Source organism: Lissotriton helveticus, chromosome 11, assembly GCF_964261635.1.
Source record: "Lissotriton helveticus chromosome 11, aLisHel1.1, whole genome shotgun sequence".
Classification (NCBI taxonomy): domain Eukaryota; kingdom Metazoa; phylum Chordata; class Amphibia; order Caudata; family Salamandridae; genus Lissotriton; species Lissotriton helveticus.
In genome coordinates this window covers 816399932-816421274 of record NC_136072.1, presented here as the reverse complement: position 1 = coordinate 816421274, position 21343 = coordinate 816399932, and the positions used below count along the sequence as shown (strand labels likewise).

The 21343-nt window shown below is 47.0% G+C and overlaps 1 protein-coding gene across 2 annotated transcripts in view; it reads right to left on the bottom strand.

The window, feature by feature from the left end:
* FAM178B (family with sequence similarity 178 member B) overlaps positions 1-21299 on the bottom strand; it is a 2777737-nt gene extending 2756438 nt beyond the window's left edge. For both annotated transcript variants that reach the window (XM_078666947.1, XM_078666951.1), the window contains exon 1: positions 21201-21299. The gene's annotated coding sequence lies outside the window, so the exon portion shown is untranslated. The remainder of the gene's footprint in view (positions 1-21200) is intronic.
* Positions 21300-21343: the final 44 nt, after the last annotated feature.

Below are 21343 nucleotides of genomic sequence, written 5' to 3'. Positions count from 1 at the left end.
ATATACTAGTGATTAGAGTTATCTCTACACACATAGGGAAGGGACATACATGGATATACTCTAAGAATCACATATGAATGGTAGAGAGCACAACGGTCTACTGCATATACTAGTGATTAGAGTTATCTCTATATACATAGGGAAGGGATATGACTGGATATACTCTAAGAGTCACATAGTAATGGTAGAGAGCACAGCAGACTACTGCATATACTAGTGATTAGAGTTATCTCTATATACATAGGGAAGGGATATGACTGGATATACTCTAAGAGTCACATAGGAATGGTAGATAGTACAAAGGTCTACTGCATATACTAGTGATTAGAGTTCCACCAGACAAACATGATAGAGTACCAGACGGACTGTCAGTTTTCCAACAGCATTGCCCCCGCTGGTACTGCCATCAGAAAACTTACTCCAACAACTCAAAAAAAACTGGAAGTCACAGACTGAAAAAAAACATAATGACCAACGAAACCAGGGAAATATTCCCTGGGTGTCGGGAGATCAATATTTATTTGATTTCTTAAAACATACTTTGGGATGATCATGGTTTGTCTGAAGGTACGGAGATAACCATTGGGCCTGCGGTGATCTCTAAATTTGGAAGGTGGCAGTCCGTCAGAGGGGTGGACGTAATGTCCTTTGCCACTCTGATGGAAAGACTACCGCCAACCAAACTCTAACTCTGGCCCTACATCTATGACCTCTATTCTTCAAAATCTGTACAAAATCCACCCCCATGGTCAAGTCAAGTCAAGAAATACTTTATTCGGTTCGAATTTTCAAAACCATAAAAGTACAAGACACACATAAACGATGGTCCAAGAATCACAATACATCATTAAAAAAGTTACAATTAACAGTCAAATAAAAACATTACAGAGTTTTTTTTTTAAAAACTAGATTCAATTTTACAGTAAGCATGATTATTGGTAGGATATTCTACACCCAATTGATCTTTTTACCCAGTCTGACTGCAATAGTTAAAAATTTGGCCACATTATAGATTTCCCAGATATCATTTAGCATCTGCAGGTATAATAAAGCTGGTTTGACCTGCCTAAACCCTCTCCCTTTTAGCAGGGGAATAATACATTTTTCCCTAATAGATTTGAAGTGGATACAAAAGAACAAGTAGTGGGCAGTGTCCATAATTGAATGGCCATCGCAATTACATTTATTCAGTTCCGAGTCCCTGGTCCAACCAGGGCGGCCAGAAATTATCAAATGGACTTTGTTCAAGCGGAACTTGGTGAGAAGGTACCTATGGTTTGGGTTGTTTACGACCTTCAAATAAAGTTCCGGATCGTGGTCTGAAGAAACAATCAATTGATGCGACCTAACCGAGGGTTTTATCAACTCCCTGTTTTCCCTGTCCATTCCACTATACAACAGAAAAGTGTTCTTTGTCCACTTCAAGTCTGCCTTCACGAGGGCAGAGGGGTTATGGAACAATTCGGGCCTTCCTAGCTTAGCACACAACTGCTCAACATAATTCAGCCAGGGAATCTTGTTCCAATGATCTAATTTAAGGCAGTCCTTCAGTGTTTCATGATTAACTTCAAGCTCTGGGTTGAGCCACACAGATATCCATTTCAGGAGGGGAGCCATAGCGACCCGATCCTCCAAAAAATCCACCCCGCATTCCTGATGTACAATAAAGCTTGCCGTGGATTTTGGTAAGGAAAGAATGGATTTTAAAAAGTTATCTTCGATCACTTGAAGAGGTTTGACAGGCCTAAAACCCCACAGGTCTGCGCCATACATGACAATGGCTATACATTTGGCAGCGTACACTTTTAAAACGGCCTCTATGGGCTTCACCCCAATTTTACGTGAGAAGCCGAGAACTGCAGATATGGAGCGTGTTAAGACCTTTTTTTTCTCCAACATTTGGGGAAGCCATGTAGAGCGATCGTCAAACACTACACCCAGATAAGGGAATCTGGGAACTCTAGATAATTTGTGACCATTGCAGTGTAAGGTCATGGCATGTTTTTTGGCCTTTGTTTTATGCCCTACTACCATTACATGGGATTTACCAAAGTTGATGCTTAAGTCCAGTTTTACCATAAAATTATAAAAAGAGTTCAACAGACTTTGCAGACCTACTGCGGTTCTGGCTATGAGAGCCGCGTCGTCTGCATACAATAATGCGGGCAATGTATATTTCCCTGCCCTGGGTATATCTATACATGCTGTGCCCAGTATTCCGCCCAGATTATTGATATATAAAGTGAACAGCAGGGGAGCAAGAATGCAGCCCTGCTTAACACCGTTGGTGATATGAATTTTCCCTGTGCAGTTTCCTTTTCTGTCGTAACGGACAGTAGCGGTAAGGTCTTTATGGAGGTCTGCTAGGAAGTACACGATGTTTGGGTCGATACCTATGCTAAGGAGCTGGCCCCACAACTTGGATCTGTTTACTCGGTCAAAGGCCGAGGACAGATCCATAAAGGCGATGTACAGGGATCCAGACTTAGCTATAGTGTATTTTCCTATCAACAGTTGTAAGTTTAAGCTCTGATCGATGGTGCTCCTTCCCTTTCTAAAACCATACTGAAGGGGGGAGAGAATGTTAGTCTCCCCTAACCAATCAGTAAGTTTACTGAGAACCACTCTCCCTATGACCTTGACCGCAGAATCTATTAGGGATATGGGGCGGTAGTTTCCCGGTTCCCCCCTGTCACCTTTTTTAAAAATAGGGACAATTACTGATTGGGACCATGATGCTGGGATACCTATTTTAAAAATGCTGTTGAAAACTCTGGCTAAAATTTTGGACCAGAATAAAATATCCACTTTAAAAAGATCAGCGGGAACCCCGTCCGGCCCAGGAGCTTTATTGCTGGTCATTTTTTCAATGGCTAAGCCCACCTCTTCCTCATCCACCGTTAGGCTATAAGGGAGTTGGTATAAGCTGGTCATATCCTCAGCCCGGGGGCTTCCTGTTCATACACAGATTTAAAGTGCAAGTCCATTTGTCTTCTTGAATGCCACAATCCAACTCACTGTTGTGTGAGTCCGCAAAAAATGGTTGGTTGACCACGGCCCAGAATTTGGCGCTACTTTTCAAAACATCAATTGAGGTCAGGTCGGCCCAAGCATCCTCTCTGATCTCACGCCGTCTTCTCTCGATGGCGGTCTTATATGCTTTCCTGAGGGTAGCCACAAGTCTTCTATCTACTGGTTTCGATTTTAAAGCTGATTTTAATTTACGGTTAACAGCAGAACATTTATTGTCAAACCAGCCCGCCCTTTCTTGGGTTTTCCTTTTACACTGTTGTGTCAGGTTGGACACAATATTGGCGCAGACCCTATTATACGCCTCTAACACCTCAGTGTCCCCTGCCTGATCATCCATACAAAGTGCAAAGGCCTCCTGACTACTTATACACAGGTTACCAAAAAAGTCCTCAGGAATTATTTTACACCATTTGATTCGGCGGGCCTGATCAGATGTTCTTAAATCACATTTATCTGCTAGACTCAAGCTGCTAACATTGATAGCTAGTACATTTTCAGTTTTTAATACAACAAGATTGTGGTCGCTAAAATGGGACCTTACAACAGTATAACCAATAATATGACTACTATAACTACTGCTTAGAAAAATATAATCAATGGTAGACCCACTGCCATGTCCCGTGAAAGTTGGGATACCCTCTTCCCCCCCAAAAGGTAACATTAAACCATTTTCAGCTAACAGGGATTCTAAATAGGATCCCTGTTCTGAATGTTCAAAATGGATATTCTCTTCTTCTGGGGGACCAAACAAAAGGTTCGGGGGGCATTCTTCCTGACAACTATGGACATTGAAATCACCCAGTACAATTACAATGCAGTTAGCCTCCATAGACTCCTGAAAATTAATTAAGAAAGAATTTAGCCTCAGCAGGTTGTCAACTGGGTGTTCTCTATCAAAGGAGTTGTAGAAGTTAACTAATAATACAGCATTAAATCCCCTGTGTGTAATTAAAACTGCCAGACAATAGGGGCTGCCAGTGGGAATTTCTTTATAGGTGCCTGAAATTTTTGCAGATATCAAGGTAACCAGACCACCTCTAGCCCGCCCTCTCAGTGAATTAACAGCTGGGAGGTAAAAGGTGGTATACCCATCCATTGTGAGCAAATTTTCGGACGCCCACGTTTCCTGCATGGCAATTATGTCCATAGTGCCTATTAAGTCTCTCCAATGAGGATCATCAATCTTATTCCTAAGGCCCGCTATGTTCCAAGTGGCCATTGCAATCACCCGCCTGCTTCCTTTGTTCCCATCAGTCACACACGAAGCTGTCCCTCCCTCCAAGCCCTGTCCTGTGGTTAACATTGGCTCAGTAATTGACTCAGGGTTTAATTCTTGTGAATGTTGACTGCACTGTGGGATGGTGTGTGGAGCTGTTAACACTTGTATGGTGGGGGGGCCTGATGTTTGTCAATCTACCCAATCCATAAGGGACGGGTGATCATAATGATTAAACCTTGGGACATTAAAATAATTTTCTTGCCCATTTGCGTAGTGATGGTCATGATATGAGTATTTATTTTGGGGGCCTGCAGCAAACCCACCCTGGAGTGGTCTGGCTCTTCTTCTCCTAACCACATTCCACCCATCCTCACCCCTCTCCTCCCAACCACGTGATTGGGCCTCCCATGGGGGATTGAACTTCTGTCTGTAGTTAAGCTCCTGGGGGCCCTTTAACTAGCTCCATCTACTATCAGGTTGATTCCCCTGAACATAGAAGTAGGAGAGAGGCCTGGCAGTGACCGTGCTTGCCTGATAGCGTGGTGTACCAGCACAGATCTAATTTACTACCTGTGGGTGCTCGAAGGTGACCACAACGCAGTCACCTTGTAAGTTTTTCCTATTGCCTCCCACCCAAGGAGTTCTCTCCACCATTAGGATGTTGCTAGGCATACCAGGCGGTAAGGGATAATTTTTTGACAGCCAGTGAGAAACCTTGTTTTTTAGGGTTTGGTAGGACTCCGTTTCAGTTGATACAAGTTCAGTGACCCCAGTCAGGATCACTACATAGGAGCATGCATCCGGGGGAAGGTGGATGTTTCTCCGTGGTTCTCTCTTTTCTTTCGGGGTCTGATCTAATTTAGGGGCCGGGGGTGTAGGATCTTTAAACTTAACCTGAGGGATTACCCTAGATTTTACAGAATTCGTTGTTTGTTTTGAATCGGTGGTTTTTGAAGAAGTGCCACCTGAGATGGTAACATTGGTGGGGTTACTGGGCACAATTTTTTTGAGAGAAAGGGTGTTTTTATCAACTATAGGAGGCTTGTTCATGGGCTTTTTTTGCGGGGGGTATCTTATTTTCCATACTAAAACTGGGAGCACTTATGTCTATATGAATGTTTTTTAAGATGGTTTCTAAGCAACGCAACATAACCTCAATGGGTTCAAGCAGGATTTTTAACATTTCAAAGATGTTGTTATTTACCATGTTTAAGCTGTTCCTATCCTCGTTGCTTCTAACATGGTTATCTACTTCATCACCCAAATCCAATATTTCCTCTAAGCTACTATCTATGACCGTGTCATCTGGTAGGCTTAGGGATAGACGCACATTAGTTTGGGCAGCTCCATCCGAGTCAACAGTATGCGCAACCAGGATGCTGTTCGAGGGCGCCAGGTCTAAAGTGGTTTGATCTAGGTTTTGAGTGGTCAGTGCTTTCTTTCCTTTACGTATAGCTGATTTGGACTTTTTTTTAGGAATTGCACCCTCTTTCAAACCCCTGTCATGTACATTAACCACAGAAACATTTTCGGGCTCGTTTGATGAATCGCTCTCTACTAGCAAAGCAAGATTAGGTGTTGCCTCCAAGCCTTCTTGGGAACTAATATCATCATGGGCCCCCTCATTATGTACAATAGCAAAGGTGTTTGAGCCTGTCGCTGCGTGTGGAGTACAAGCTTGAGCTATGAGTCCTAAAGAAGATCTCCTGGCCATTGCCAGGTCCTGAGACACCCTTCTATCCATTAATATGATCCCTTCATCTATTAGAGCATGAGTCCGAACGATGAAATCATCGAGGGTCCCTGTCAGTTTTTTGGCTCCAGCAGCTGCCATACTTCTAGTCTCTCGATAGTTCATAACAGGCCCCAGAGAAATTGCAGCGCGGAGTTGCAAAAATTACGTATAGGCAGAGAAAAATCAACCTAAAGTGTTTGTCCCGTTAATAATAACGAAAACAACAAAGAAACAGACTTACAGTTATGTTGGAAGGTCCGTTAGTCCAAAAACTGGCAAACAAATGACAATGGGAATGGCCCAGGCCAGGCTCCTCTGGCCTCTGAGGGCCACAGAGGGCCCGCCCTTTGCCCGGGCTTAGCTCCGGGCGTCCCGCACGCGTCCCGCGTAGCGGGTATCAGTAGCTCCTAATGAGGAGATGAGGCGGTTGGGGGCGGGGCAACCAGGGAGAGCGTCCAGGTGCAGGGGATGGCTACACAGGGACTCCTGGGAAATGGAGTCCCTGTCCCTCACCTGGTGCTCGCAGCCCTGGCAGAGTGTTCTCTTCTCCCGCTCTGTAGGACACACAGTACACCAACAAGGTCCTTCTCCTCAACGAGGCAGCCCAGCAGAACGGGCGAAGCGGGACCCGCGCAGCGGGTTCCGCGAGGTGTGGCGGCAACAAAGGTAAGTCCAGCAGCAGGAACGTTGCAGGGATAATCCGGTGAGCTCCCTGGTCAGCAGCAGTTAGATTAGGCGTTTCCCAAATGACTTCGGCAAGCGGCAGCTTTAGCCCGGCGGTCGGGGGCGGGGCAACCAGGGAGAGCGTCCAGGTGCAGGGGATGGCTACACAGGGACTCCTGGGAAATGGAGTCCCTGTCCCTCACCTGGTGCTCGCAGCCCTGGCAGAGTGTTCTCTTCTCCCGCTCTGTAGGACACACAGTACACCAACAAGGTCCTTCTCCTCAACGAGGCAGCCCAGCAGAACGGGCGAAGCGGGACCCGCGCAGCGGGTTCCGTGAGGTGTGGCGGCAACAAAGGTAAGTCCAGCAGCAGGAACGTTGCAGGGATAATCCGGTGAGCTCCCTGGTCAGCAGCAGTTAGATTAGGCGTTTCTCAAATGACTTCGGCAAGCGGCAGCTTTAGCCCGGCGGTCGGGGCGGGGCAACCAGGGAGAGCGTCCAGGTGCAGGGGATGGCTACACAGGGACTCCTGGGAAATGGAGTCCCTGTCCCTCACCTGGTGCTCGCAGCCCTGGCAGAGTGTTCTCTTCTCCCGCTCTGTAGGACACGCAGTACACCAACAAGGTCCTTCTCCTCAACGAGGCAGCCCAGCAGAACGGGCGAAGCGGGACCCGCGCAGCGGGTTCCGCGAGGTGTGGCGGCAACAAAGGTAAGTCCAGCAGCAGGAACGTTGCAGGGATAATCCGGTGAGCTCCCTGGTCAGCAGCAGTTAGATTAGGCGTTTCCCCCATGGTCATCACCATGTACTATGTCCAAATTCCACATGCCTCATGTTGCGTGGTCCTTAAAAACTGCAGTAAATCCAAATGATATGCTTTTGACACACTACGTAATCCACAGACTATGCTATGTACATTCATTTTACAACACCCATTTCCTACTGTCTTCAGACATGGGAATACATCTACAACCACTGTCTTCTGCACAGTGCACCACATTAATTCACCTTATAATTCACATTTTCCTACATTCACATCCTAATTACCTCAAACACTTTATTAAATCCGTGTTCTATGTTCCTTCACAGACTGTATCAAATTACCACCCTGTACTCCTCATTTGACATCTTATGACACATTGAGGTGCTTTTTTAAAATTCAAGTATTTATTGACTACAAATCCAATTACTCTTTGCTGAATGAATTCTAAGATGTGAAATATTGTCAGATTGATTAAACCTTTTTCTGCTATGAACAGAGGCTTGGTTAGCAATTGACACATATTTCTTGTTTTCACATTGATCTATGTGCCAGTTGTGGGCAGACCCTAAAAGATAAATGATCACTGAGTATTACAGTTAAATAATATTTTTTTTAATCTGAAACAGAGGCACCACTACATCAGTTCTGTAAGGTGTCCCTTACTGAGGGTTAATTGTGTTACTAGGGTCTCTGGGTGGTAGATTGGTTCTGTAAATAAGGTTCTGTAATAAGTGTCTATAATGTATTCTCTAAGCTAGGTCAAGTATTCACTTTGAATGAGGTATTCACTATGAATGAGGTGTTCTAGGTCAACATATGGTTCTGTAAGATGTATATAAGATGTGTACAAACCAAGTCTTGGTTCTGAGAGGAGAGTGCTGGACAATGAGTTAGTTTTTTTAAAGATGTATACATTCAAGTATTTATTGACTACAAATCCAATTACTCTTTGCTGAATGAATTCTAAGATGTGAAATATTGTCAGATTGATGAAACCTTTTTCTGCTATGAACAGAGGCTTGGTTAGCAATTGACACATATTTCTTGTTTTCACATTGAACTATGTGCCAGTTGTGGGCAGACCCTAAAAGATAAATGATCACTGAGTAATACAGTTAAATATTTTTTTTAAATCTGAAACAGAGGCACCACTACATCAGTTCTGTAAGGTGTCCCAGAGGCGATCCCAGTGGAGGCCAGAATGTGCACCTGACCACCCTGTGACCCACCCCTCCCAGGAACACTGCCGAGCACTGGCGGAAGACCCCTCAGGGTGAGGGTCTCGAATCTAGGATCGCATGTGCTGAACTAGCACCACTCGACAAAGAGACACCACACAATAGGGTTCAGGAGAACGTATTCTTTATCTCTTCAAGCAAAATTGGATCTTTATGATCCGCAGGGTCGTATGTACAACAGAGCAAGGGCTCAGAAAGTCTTGGTAGGGATCAGGGTAGCGGGACAGTCTCAAGGTTCAAGGTCACTGTCGGTGCGTATCCGGCGCACAGCTCTCAATCCTCGAGCCGGGGGATACAGGTGGATCGTGGGTCCAGCCGGACCAGGATAGTCTCTGAGCCGCGATCGAGCCAGCGGGGCTCGAGCAAGGATTTAGTAGTTCTTACAGTCTTAGGGAGCGGCGACAGCGTCAGCAGGGCTCAGGTGGTTCTCGAGTAGAAGTCCTTCTCTGCTCGGTAGGAGCCGCGACGAGGTCAGCAGGGCTCAGGAGGTCTCAAGGTTGCAAGGGAGCCGCTGCAGCGTCCGCAGGGCTCAGGTGGTTCTCGAGTAGAAGTCCTTCTCTGCTCGGTAGGAGCCGCGACGAGGTCAGCAGGGCTCAGGAGGTCTCAAGGTTGCAAGGGAACCGCAACAGCGTCAGCAGGGCTCAGGTGGTTCTCGAGTAGAAGTCCTTCTCTGCTCGGTAGGAGCCGCGACGAGGTCAGCAGGGCTCAGGAGGTCTCACGGTTGCAAGGGAGCCGCGACAGCGTCAGCAGGGCTCACGTAGTCCAGGATACAACTCTGGATCGTCCCAGAGTAACCCTTGATATAGGACTGCTCCCTTTTGATGTCCGGAGTCCTCGCAGGCGGAGGTCTTAGCACCTGGGGGCCGGTTGTTGTGGGTTCCGCCTTGGCGGCTTCTTTCATCCTTTCAAGTTGGGTCTGGAGGAATACCAGACACTCAGCAGGCCTGGAGCCAGACCTCAGGGAGGCCGGAGGGGTGATCGAAACTCATCTCTCGAGGGGGTGTGGGAGGTGTGATCGAGCTACTCCTCCCTCTCTTGCTCACGGGAGCGCTCTACCGCCCAGCCGGGTATGGCGCGCCGAAGGCCGAGGTCAGGCTGGGGCCGGGGCGGCCATCTTAGGTGCAAGGACATGGGCATCGGCCCCGGGCGCCGGGGAAATGGAGGGAGAGGACGGAAAGGCCCAGTGTCGGGGATGGGGGTCATGGAGGGACCGGTCTGGTGAATCAGGGGCATTGGGGGCTTGCCCGGGTCAGGAGGGGTCACTACGGGTCAGGGCGGACCACGCCACGAGGCCGGGTCCAGCACAATTATTCTTTGCTGAATGAATTCTAAGATGTGAAATATTGTCAGATTGATTAAACCTTTTTCTGCTATGAACAGAGGCTTGGTTAGCAATTGACACATATTTCTTGTTTTCACATTGATCTATGTGCCAGTTGTGGGCAGACCCTAAAAGATAAATGATCACTGAGTAATACAGTTAAATAATATTTTTTTTAAATCTGAAACAGAGGCACCACTACATAAGTTCTGTAAGGTGTCCCTTACTGAGGGTTAATTGTGTTATTAGGTTCTCTGGGTGGTAGATTGGTTCTGTAAATAAGGTTCTGTAATAAGTGTCTATTATGTATTCTCTAAGCTAGGTCAAGTATTCACTTTGAATGAGGTATTCACTATGAATGAGGTGTTCTAGGTCAACATATGGTTCTGTAAGATGTCTATAAGATGTGTACAAACCAAGTCTTGGTTCTGAGAGGAGAGTGCTGGACAATGAGTTAGTTTTTTTAAAGATGTATAATGGGTGAAGGGCCAATTTGTTAGAGATGTATAAGGCCAGGGGTTAACTCTCAGGGGTGAACAGGACGAGGAGTTGCTTCTGGGTGAGGGACTATAGTTGTTTCTTAAGAAGGTGTGCTTGCCAAAATGTTAGTTCTTTAAGACCTACCTGGTAAGGGATATTTCATCAAGAGGTACCCAGGTTGGGGTCTGTTTATCTAGGATAAGTACTGGTTTAAGGCTGCTTCTGAAAGAGGTCTGCAGGGTGACAGATTTATATACAAGGTGTTGTAGGTGTATGTGATTTTCCTGACCGTAGGTTACTTCTGTATGAAAATTTGTTTTTTTATGTATCCTGGGAACTTGAGTTGGTGGTGAAAAAGGTACTCTTGGCTAGGACTTCGTTCTGAAAGAGGTACGATGAGGGAAAGGCAGCCTCTGTTAGATATGGGCTGGAACAAGGGCTGGTCTCTAAGATGTGTGCGTGGTAGAGGGTTGGTTGCATAAGATCAAACATGCCAACCCTCCCGATTCAGGCGTGAGACTACCGATTTGAAGGCTAGTCTCCCGCCTCCCGATTCCTACAAGCAAAAACCCGATTCCTCGGGGGTTTCAGCCGACAGGGCTTGGTATTGTGTAAAGTGCTAATTCTTCCAGCAAAGAGTGGCGATGCAGGGGCTCTCGAAGGGGTGAAAAACCAACAAAGCGTAATTAATCCTCCTCTCCCAACTCATCCTTACACCTTCACAATCACATTTACCCGCACCCCCCTTTTCCCGACTCATCCTCTCCTCCTCAGAACATCTCCGCTCCCATTATCCCCCCATCACCCCTACATCACACCGCAACTGCTCCACCCCTTTATCTCTTAACTCCTTATCCCCCGAGTTCATTTCTCCACCCTACCCCGCCATGCCACTCCTCCTCCCCTTCAATTACAGCCCTCCCTGCTCTCCTGCCGGTCTCCCCTCATCTCCTCCTCAAAATAAGCCTCCCACATGTACCTGCTCACTGCCCCCCCAGAGAAGACCACCATCTACTGCCAACTCTGAACCCCCTTTGTCCTCCTCCCCCCCACACCCTACTTCCCCCCACACTACTCTCTCACACTCCCTTCGCAACATCGAACATAACCTTGCCACTCTTACGAGAGATCTCTCTCAACTCAGTAACGATTTCTACAACCTCAAATCCAACGACCTCACTGCCCGAAGAAACGCTACTAGCATGGATCTTTAAAACCCTCCCACAGCTAAACCATGGAAAACAACCCCCCTGCTGTGCCGAACGCGGAGACCACTCCGTTGCTCTTGCACCCTCTCCCCTGGGGAGGTCTCTGACCTTCTTAACTCCTATACTCCCTGCGCATACACCTTGTATACGCCTCCCCCCTTTGCAAACATCCCCATTATATTGGGGACGAGTCGTACTCCCCTCTCACCTGTATCACCCAGACCCCCTCCTCATCTTACCACCATCCACACCCTCCCATCTCCCAAACCGACAACTAAACCCCTCGCCTGCATGCTAGTTAACTGTCGCTCCGCGATCCAACATGCCACAGAAATCTCTGAAACAATCCTTAGTGAATCCATCGACATTGCGTTTCTTACGGAAACCTGGCTTAATACCCACTCTGCAAGCATTCTTGATCTCCTCGTACCCCCGGGTTACTCCATCCTCAGGAAAGATAGACCCATCAGGATAGGCGGGAGGGTAGCTATCATCTTTAAAGACGAACTACAGCTCTCCCTTATCAATAACGCCGAAGTCTCCTCCTTTGAATACCTTGTAGCTGAACTCAAAATACAGGGCTCCAACCCCATCCGCCTTCACAATATATATAATCCCCCCGGAAATCCCCACCAATTCATTGACGAGCTATCTAACCTGCTTACCCAATCCTCAATCTCCACTTCTAAAAACATCTTCCTGGGAGATCTTAACCTCCACTGGAATGATACCAAAGATCCCTCAATCTCCCTCCTCTCTAACCTTCTCGAAATGAATGAACTCAATCAAATCTGTCAAGCACCAACCCATGCCAAAGGAGCCATCCTTGACGCTATCATTACCAGCAAGGATCTAGCCCTCCTATCTAACATCATTCCCATAGACTGGTCCGACCATCACCTCAACCTGTTCTCCATAACTACCCATACCTTTCCCCCGCCCACCAAAACTATTAAACCCATGAAACTGACCAGAAATCTTAGCCACATTCCTCCCGACGTTCTTGAATCTAGCCTCCATGTCCAACTTCTCGCCATCCCCCCTCCCTCAATGCGAACGAGCTAACTGAACACTTTTAACAAAGCTGTCAGTGACACCCTTGACATACTAGCCCCACTCAAACTCAAAAACCAAAGAAATATCCCCTCAAAATCTTGGTTTAACACAGAACTAAATAAGGAAAGACGCACACTCAGACAGACGGAGAGATCTTAGTGACAGCACCCCTCCCCTTCCAACCTTGCCCGCCTCAGACTTGCTAGGTCGTCATACAAAAAACACATCTTGAGACAAAAAGCTTCCTTCTTCAGTACTCAACTAGACCGAGCTAAGAACAGGCCTAGAGAACTTTTCAACATCGTACGCAATCAAACTGCTTCTGTTCCCCATGCTCCACCGGCCTCGACGACTAGATGTGAGGAAATAGCTCTATTTTTCTCTGACAAAATTAAAAAGATTGAGCAATCCTTCCTCCCCACTGTGATCCCTACTACCACTCCTGACATCTCTCTTACTACCCCCCTCCATCATAACTCCCCTTACTCCCGCTACAACCCATCGTAACTCTGATCTCCCTCCCCCTTCCCCGCCCCACACTCTCCTTGACCCTAAGCTACCTAACACATTCCTTAAAAATAATGCCGAATGGCTTAATTTCCAGCCTGTCACAAAAAGAGAAGTCTTCAAAATCATTACGGAACTTAAGCCTTCCTCTCACACCAAAGACCCACTCCCCTCCAATCTTGTCCAAAACCTCAAACATATCTTCACCCCTCCCTGGACTGCTATTATCAACACCTCCCTTGCCACCGGTTGTGTCCCCTCTTCCCTGCAACTTGGACACATTTCTCCCATTATCAAAAATCCACTGGCGGACCCAAATGATCTCAACAATCTCCGTCCCATCTCCAACCTTCCCCTTCTCTCTAAAGCCCTTGAAAAATGCGTCCTTCTCCAACTAGACAGACACATTGAACACTTTAACTTACTTGACCCCTTCCAATCTGGCTTTAGGAGAGGATGCAGTACGGAAACCGCCATGCTCAACATTGTAGACGACATCCACCACTCACTCGACAATAACGAATCTAGCCTTCTGATCCTCCTAGTTCTCTCCGCAGCGTTTGATACTGTCAATCACTCTGCTCTACTTAATATTCTTAGAGATAGATTTGGCCTAAATGGTATGACACACAAATGGTTTGTCTATTACCTTCAACACCGCACTCAACAAATCAAAATCCAGAACTGCCTATCTAAGCCTACCCCCATCTCCTTAGGAGTTCCGCAAGGTTCTATCCTCTCTCCCTCTCTCTTTAACCTCGTCATGGAACCCCTAACACTCATTCTCAAACAAGCCAGGATCAACTACCATCTCTATGCTGACGACACCCAACTCTACTATGAGATTAAAACTCATGCTGACATCCTTCACCTCAACAACGCTCTCATCAAGATTCAAGCCTGGTTCCACATGAACCACCTCAAACTCAACCCCAAAAAACTGAAATAATTCTTTTTTCCCCAAAAAACAATCAGCTCCCCATTCAGAACTGGATCAAAGACCTTAATGCCCTCAACTGCTCCTTATCCCTTTCCGACTCAGTCAAATCACTAGAGATCTCCCTTCACAACCTCCTCACCATCAAGGTCCACATCAACAATTCTGCCAAAGGGGCCCTCTTCACTCTCCGCCACCTGAAGAAAATCGAGCCCTTCATCCCTATCGATGATTTCAAACTAGCAGTCCAATCCCTTGTACTCTCACGAATTGACTACGGCAATGCCATTCTTACTGGAATTCCCAAGATCCACCTAGCACCTCTAAAATCTGTTCTCTACCTTGCTGCAAGACTTATCACAGACTGCAAACGATTCGACCACATTTCCCCTGCCCTCAAAACCCTTAAATGGCTCCCCATTAAAGGTAGGTCCACTTACAAAACGGCCTGCATTACACACAAAACTCTCCATCAGAACACACCATCCTACCTCACTAACAAACTCAGTAAAGGCGGCTGCTCCCGATCCTTGAGAAGCACTAACTCCTTCCTTCTTATCCCCCCCCCCCTCCTTATGAAAAAGAAATCCGCTCAGTCTCGATCCTTTTCCGGCAATGCTCCCTGCATTTGGAATGCCCTGCCTACTAAACTTCGATGCAATCCTTCCTATTTTATCTTCAAAAAAGAACTCAAACTACATCTTCTCAATAAATACTGGGGACCCTAATCCCTATCTGCTCTCCTTTACTGGCCACCTCTTGTCCGACCGTAGATGCGTCCACCCCCCTGCGACCTGCCTTACCCGCCCTTCCTTTCATAACCTCCCCCCTCCCTGTCTACCACCCTCGCATTCCCTCACACCCCCCTTCCGTCGTCAACCCTCAGCCCTCACCATCCCTCTCCAACCCCATCCAATGTATCGACCTACCCTCCCTTTCCTTATCAACGTAACTGACCACTATCCTCCCTTTCCTGTCTCCCCTATCTTCCCAGCGCTCTTCTTAATTTTTTATGCCTATGTAATTATTATTACCACTTACTCCACAGTATGGTGTTTTTTGTCTTCCCATATTTATCCTCCTAAAGTCCCCCATATGTTGACGTATTTGTTGTGTATATATAATACTGCTATGTTTTTGGGTCCAGGTGTTTTTACCTTCTGGCTCACAATATGTAAAGCGGTCTGATGCCCCCGGGTCCAGCCAGCGCTATATAAAACCTCTAAAATAAAAAAAATAAAAAATAAAGACCTGCGAAGTACTGGGGGGGATGTTTCAGCCTGTGCTGCCACAGGGGGGTGGGGGGTGCATGCACTGCTGCCAACAACCTGCCAGGCCAGTGCCCAACATTTGCATCACCCTCTGCCTTCCATTATGCTCCATGCTTCTAAAAGGTAAGAAAAAAACGTGTATTTGCGTTTCAAATGACCGATCCTACAGCAGCACATTTCCAAAGCCCCTACATGCAGTAACCCGATTCAAAGCCCCATTCTCCCGATTTTTTTTTCAATCACCCACTTTGCTCTCCTGAAATGTTGGCATGTATGCATAAGATGCATAATAGGTGAAAGGAGAGTTATGTTAGGTGTGTGCTAGAATACTAGAGTGCTGAGAATGTTAGATGTGTGCTAGTTAGAATGCGAGTAGAATGCGGGGACTGCAGGGCACGAGTCGGGGTACCACGCGGGTGGACGGCATCCCCCCACTTATTTCCGAGGGTTTTTCAGGGTGGACGCCGTCCACCCTGCTAAATCAAAACCGCGTCCACCATTAAAAAAACGGGAGCGCGGCGCGCACAAAGTAAATAAAGCATTTCCGTAATTTGAACCGGGCACAGCTTGCCCCCACCTCCCTTCTTGACTCCGAGGCTGTATGAAAGCTCCGACCCCCAGCAGCAGCAGCACTGTAGAGGCACAGCGGGATGGCAGCCCTCACACCTCCAGCCCTTGATGAGCTGTTAAGAGGTGCGTGAAGGTGACAGAGGGAGGTGCTGCAGGTTCAGGAGCAGGGCATCCATTCGCATGCAAACAGCCCTGAATGCGTCTTGTATCTGCTATTTAGAGGGGGGCTCACACATCCATTTCTACCCAGGGCCCCAAACATCCTAGACTCGGCCAGATTACACCCCTGATTACACCGAGGCAGCACCTGCTTCTCTTCACCGAGCTTAATTACTGTCCCTAATTTGTAAGCAAACCTCGGTTCTTCAAACATGCATAATGTAATACAATAAAGAAATGGCACAATCGCACCCACACTGATGAACAATGTATGGAGGACAATCAGTTCAATCAGTTCTCTTAGAGTATCTTCTGTAAGTACTGTATATCACAGTGGGGGGTGGCATTTTGGACATAGAGCCTGTCTTCTCGTTGTCTTGTGCAGGAGGGAGCGAGAAGCCCAAGATGATACTAGAATACTGCATGCCCACCCCTGTGCCCACCCTGGTGGATCACCTTCCCTCTCCTGTGATGACTCCTGCTCCTGTCCCCCCATGTTGTGGCTCCAGTCCACCCCCGCCTGTGATGGCTCCTGTCCCCCATGTGGTGGCTCCAGTCCACCCCCGCCTGTGATGGCTCCTGTCCCGCATGTTGTGGCTCCAGTCCACCCCCGCCTGTGATGGCTCTTGTCCCCCCCTGTGGTGGCTCCAGTCCACCCCCGCCTGTGATGGCTCCTGTCCCGCATGTTGTGGCTCCAGTCCACCCCCGCCTGTGATGGCTCTTGTCCCCCCCTGTGGTGGATGCTGTCTCCGCCCTGGGTGGCTTCTGTCCCAGTCCTGGAACGGCTCCTGCAGCGAGGGTGAAGTTCTTGATGGGCCTCTTCTCAAAAGGGCTCAGCTCAAAATTAATATGGAAAGGTGGGCGAGTGAGTAAGTGAAGGGATGTGTGAATGGCTGGATGAATTAGTGAAAGGGTGAATGGATGAATGAAAGATTGAATAAATGGATAATGAGAGAGGATAGATGGATTGATGAGTGAGGGGAAGGATGGAGAGAAAATGTAAATAGCTGGATGTATGGGTGGAAGGGTAGCTGGATGATTGATGAGGGGAAAGATGGATGAGGGGAAGGATGAGGGATGGAGGGGAAGGATGGATGAGAGGAAGGATAAATGGATGAGGGGAAGGATAAATGGATGAGGGGAAGGATGGATGGATGGAGGGGAAGGATGGATGGATGAAGGGCAGGATAGATGGATGGGATGGGTGGATGGGTGAGGGGAAGGATGGATGAAAGGAAGGATGGATGAAGGGAAGGATGAAGGATGGATGGATGAGGGGCAGGATAAATGGATGGGATGGATGGATGGGTGAGGGGAAGGATGATGGATGAGGAGATGGATGGATGGATGGATGGAGGGGAAGGATGGATGGATGAGGGGCAGGATAAATGGATGGGATGGATGGATGGGTAAGGGGAAGGATGGATGGATGAAGGGCAGGATAAATGGATGGGATGGAAGGATGGGTGAGGGGAAAGGATGGATGGATGACAGGAAGGATGGATGAGGGGATGGATGGATGGATGACGGGAAAGGATGGATGATGAGGGGAAGGATGGATGGATGGGTGAGGGGAAGGATGGATGAAAGGAAGGATGGATGAGGGGAAGGATGGATGGATGACGGGAAAGGATGGATGATGAGGGGAAGGGTGGATGGATGGATGGATGGATGATGAGGAGAAGGATGGATATATGGATGGATGATGAGGGGAAGGATGGATGATGGGGTGGGTGAAAGGATGGATGATGAGGGGAAGGGTGGATGGATGGATGATGAGGGGATGGATGGATTGATGATGAGGGAATGGATGGATGATGAGGGGGTGGGTGAAAGGATGGATGGATGATGAGGGGAAGGATGGATGGATGATGAGGGGAAGGATGGATGGATGATGAGGGGATGGATGGATGGATGGATGGATGATGAGGGGAAAGGATGGATGGGTGATGAGGGAAAAGGATGGATGGATGATGAGGGGAAGGATGGATGGATGATGAGGGGGAAGGACAGATGGATGGATGGATAGATGATGAGGGAAAAGGATGGATGGATGATGAGGGGAAGGATGGATGATGAGGGAAAAGGATGGATGGATGATGAGGGAAAAGGATGGACGGATGATGAGGGGAAGGATGGATGGATGATGAGGGGATGGATGGATGGATGATGAGGGGAAGGACGGATGGATGGATGGATGGATGATGGGTGTGTGAAAGGATGGATGGATGGAGAGTGGGTGAAGGGATGGATGGATGGGTGGGTGAAAGGATGGATGGATGGGTGGGTGAAAGGATGGATGGATGGAGAGTGGGTGAAGGGATGGATGGATGGATACGTGGGTGGGTGAAAGGATGGATGGATGGATGATGAGTGGGTGGGTGAAAGGATGGATGGATGGATGATGAGTGGGTGGGTGAAAGGATGGATGGATGAGTGGGTGGGTGGATGGTGGATGGGTGAAAGGATGGATCAGTGGATTGGATGGTGGGTGGGTGAAAGGATGGATGAGTGGGTGTGTGGATGGTGGGTGGATGATGGGGGGTAGGTGGATGTGTGAAATGATGGATGGATGGATTGATAAGTGCAAGGGTGAATGAATGGACATATGAGTGAAAGGGTGGGTGTAAGTATGGATGAGTGAGTGAAAGGGAGAGTAGATGGACAAAAGGATGAATAGATGTGTGAAGGAGTGAAATGATAGATGGATGAGTGATAGGGGCAATGGATGGATTCATGAGTGGATGAGTAGATGGATGGATGGGTGGGTGGATGGATGGATGGAAGGAAGGAAGGCTAAGTGAAAGGGTCGATGGAGAGAGAAAGGGAGGATGGATGGATGACTAAAAGAGTGGATGGGTGGAAGGATTAGTAAGTGAAAGGATGGCTGGATTGGTGAAAGGGTAAATGGCTGAATGGATGAGTGAATGGATGGATGGGATGAAGAGTGGATGGATAAGTGTACAGATGGATAGGGTGAAAGGGTGGATGGATAATGGAGGATGAGTGAAAGGATGGATGAGGGGATGGATGAAGGGATGGATGAGTGAAATGATAGATGGAAGGATACATGATGGATAGGTTTGCAAATGGTTGAATACTTTTGGAAATGGCTGGGCTTACTTATATACTATTGCACAACCTCTGATGTGTCTGTAAAACGTACCTATTGTCCTAAAGTTTTGTCCTGAATTTTGACCTCCTGTCCTGAATTTGTGTCCTGAATTTTGACCCTTTGTCCTGAATTTTTACACTCACCGTCCTGAATTTGCACCAATGCCAGTTGGTCACCCTAATTCTTTGTGCGGTAGAACCAAGGCTCTTTAACACAGCAGCATGAGAGTGACGAGAGAGAAACCTGGCAGAGTGCTGCCAAAGAGCTCTCCCACTCAGAATATTTCATTATTCAAGTGATCGTGAACAATTAAGGGTAAACTGAGATGTGAAAAACTAAACACAATGCGATGCGGCTGCACGAGACTTGAGGAGTTAATTAAGTATTAGTACTAGCAAGTGTGCTGTAAGTTAAATGAAAACATTTTACATGCACTGTGCGCCTCGTGCGTGTAGAATCAGAGTCCCACTAGACCCGGCCCTGCCAATTAAGTGCCGGCGCTAAGCACTGGCACAAATTACGCCCTGCATTGAACAATTGACACCAGGCTACAAAATGTAAGTAGTATGATGGTGTACCCTTGTGTGTTCTTCCGTGTGTCGCTGTTTCCACATGGAATGTTTAATGATGACAGCAACGCCCCCTTCTAGTTTGTGTTGTTGGTCTGAATTGTATAATTTTGTGGAATGGGGAGGTGTAGGATGGTGCTGGATTGTTCATTTAAACATGACTCCATGATGACGTCTGACTTGGCATTACGCATGTCAGTATATTTTTAATTTAGGCTCAATCCTGTCAGTGTTTGGATAATTGCACTACTGGATAGGGGGGCACAAAGTTTTGCAAAGGTTCTGCCCGCTTTCTTCAAGGGGTCCCCACAAAATGACATCATGAGCTAGGCCCACCCCGATTTTATAGTAAGTAGTCTCTGTAAAGGGGGAAACAACCATTACAATGCATGAGTCATAATCGGCCCTTTTTTTAGGAACTATCACAAAAATAAACAGTATTAATACAAAGTAAAGCAATGTTTATATTTTGTTGCACTGAAGTAAATTAAGGCAAATAAGTCAAACTAAAATATACCAAAACTAAATACATTTCCTAAAATAAATAGAAATAAATAAATCTGCTAAAATAAATACAATGGCCAGTTAATATATCTAAAATTTAGGCATTGACCCAAGCTAATGGCCCGGCAGCTCCATTGTCTTCAGCCAAGATTCCCAATGTTAGACTAATGTTCTGATTTGTTACCTTTGCTGCAAATTGTAAAGCGTTCTGATATCCTTCGGGATCAAGTTCGCGCTATATAAAACTTTATAAATAAAATAAATAAATCTAGCCACAGCTAGAGAGAGGCAGCTGGGACAAAACTATTTAATACAGAGTCGCTAGTTTACAATAGGTGGGGAGATAACATATAACACTCATCAATAGAATAACGTGAATATGGAGCCCTACTGTGTGTAATAGTCATTATCGAGTGTGGGAAGCAGCCTCTCTGGGAACCTGTAATGTATACTAAATCTTGCAGTCAAACTTTCCTGTAGCATTTTGAAAATGTGTTCATGTCACCTTCGCCAAACTTCATCCACATTTGGGCTGCTAATTCCTCCATGCAGGGACCTTAAGTCACAGGCTTAAGTACCAAGCAGCTTCAATTGTTAAATCTTGCATTATATGCAAATGATAGATCTGCCTTACATGTGATGTCACTTCCTGCTGTGATGCCACTTCCTGTTGTGATGTCACTTCCTGTCGTGATGTCACTTCCTGTCGTGATGTCACTTCCTGTGACCACGCCTACCTTGGAGAGTCCCCCCACTTCTTTTTTTAGGACTTGTGCCCTGGGGGACTGATTACGTGGGAGGTGGAACCAGTTACGGGCGAAGCTGGTCGGAGGCAAAAGCGCCAGTTGTTCATACCGCGGTTGTTTGTCCAGCAGTATGGTGTCCATTATTGCCATATTCTAACTGTTCTGTTGACGCTCTAGTTCTTTTAGAAATCTCGCTTCCTTCTGTCTTCTAGGCCTCCCTCTTAGACCCGCCTTAATTACCCCCGCCTCTCA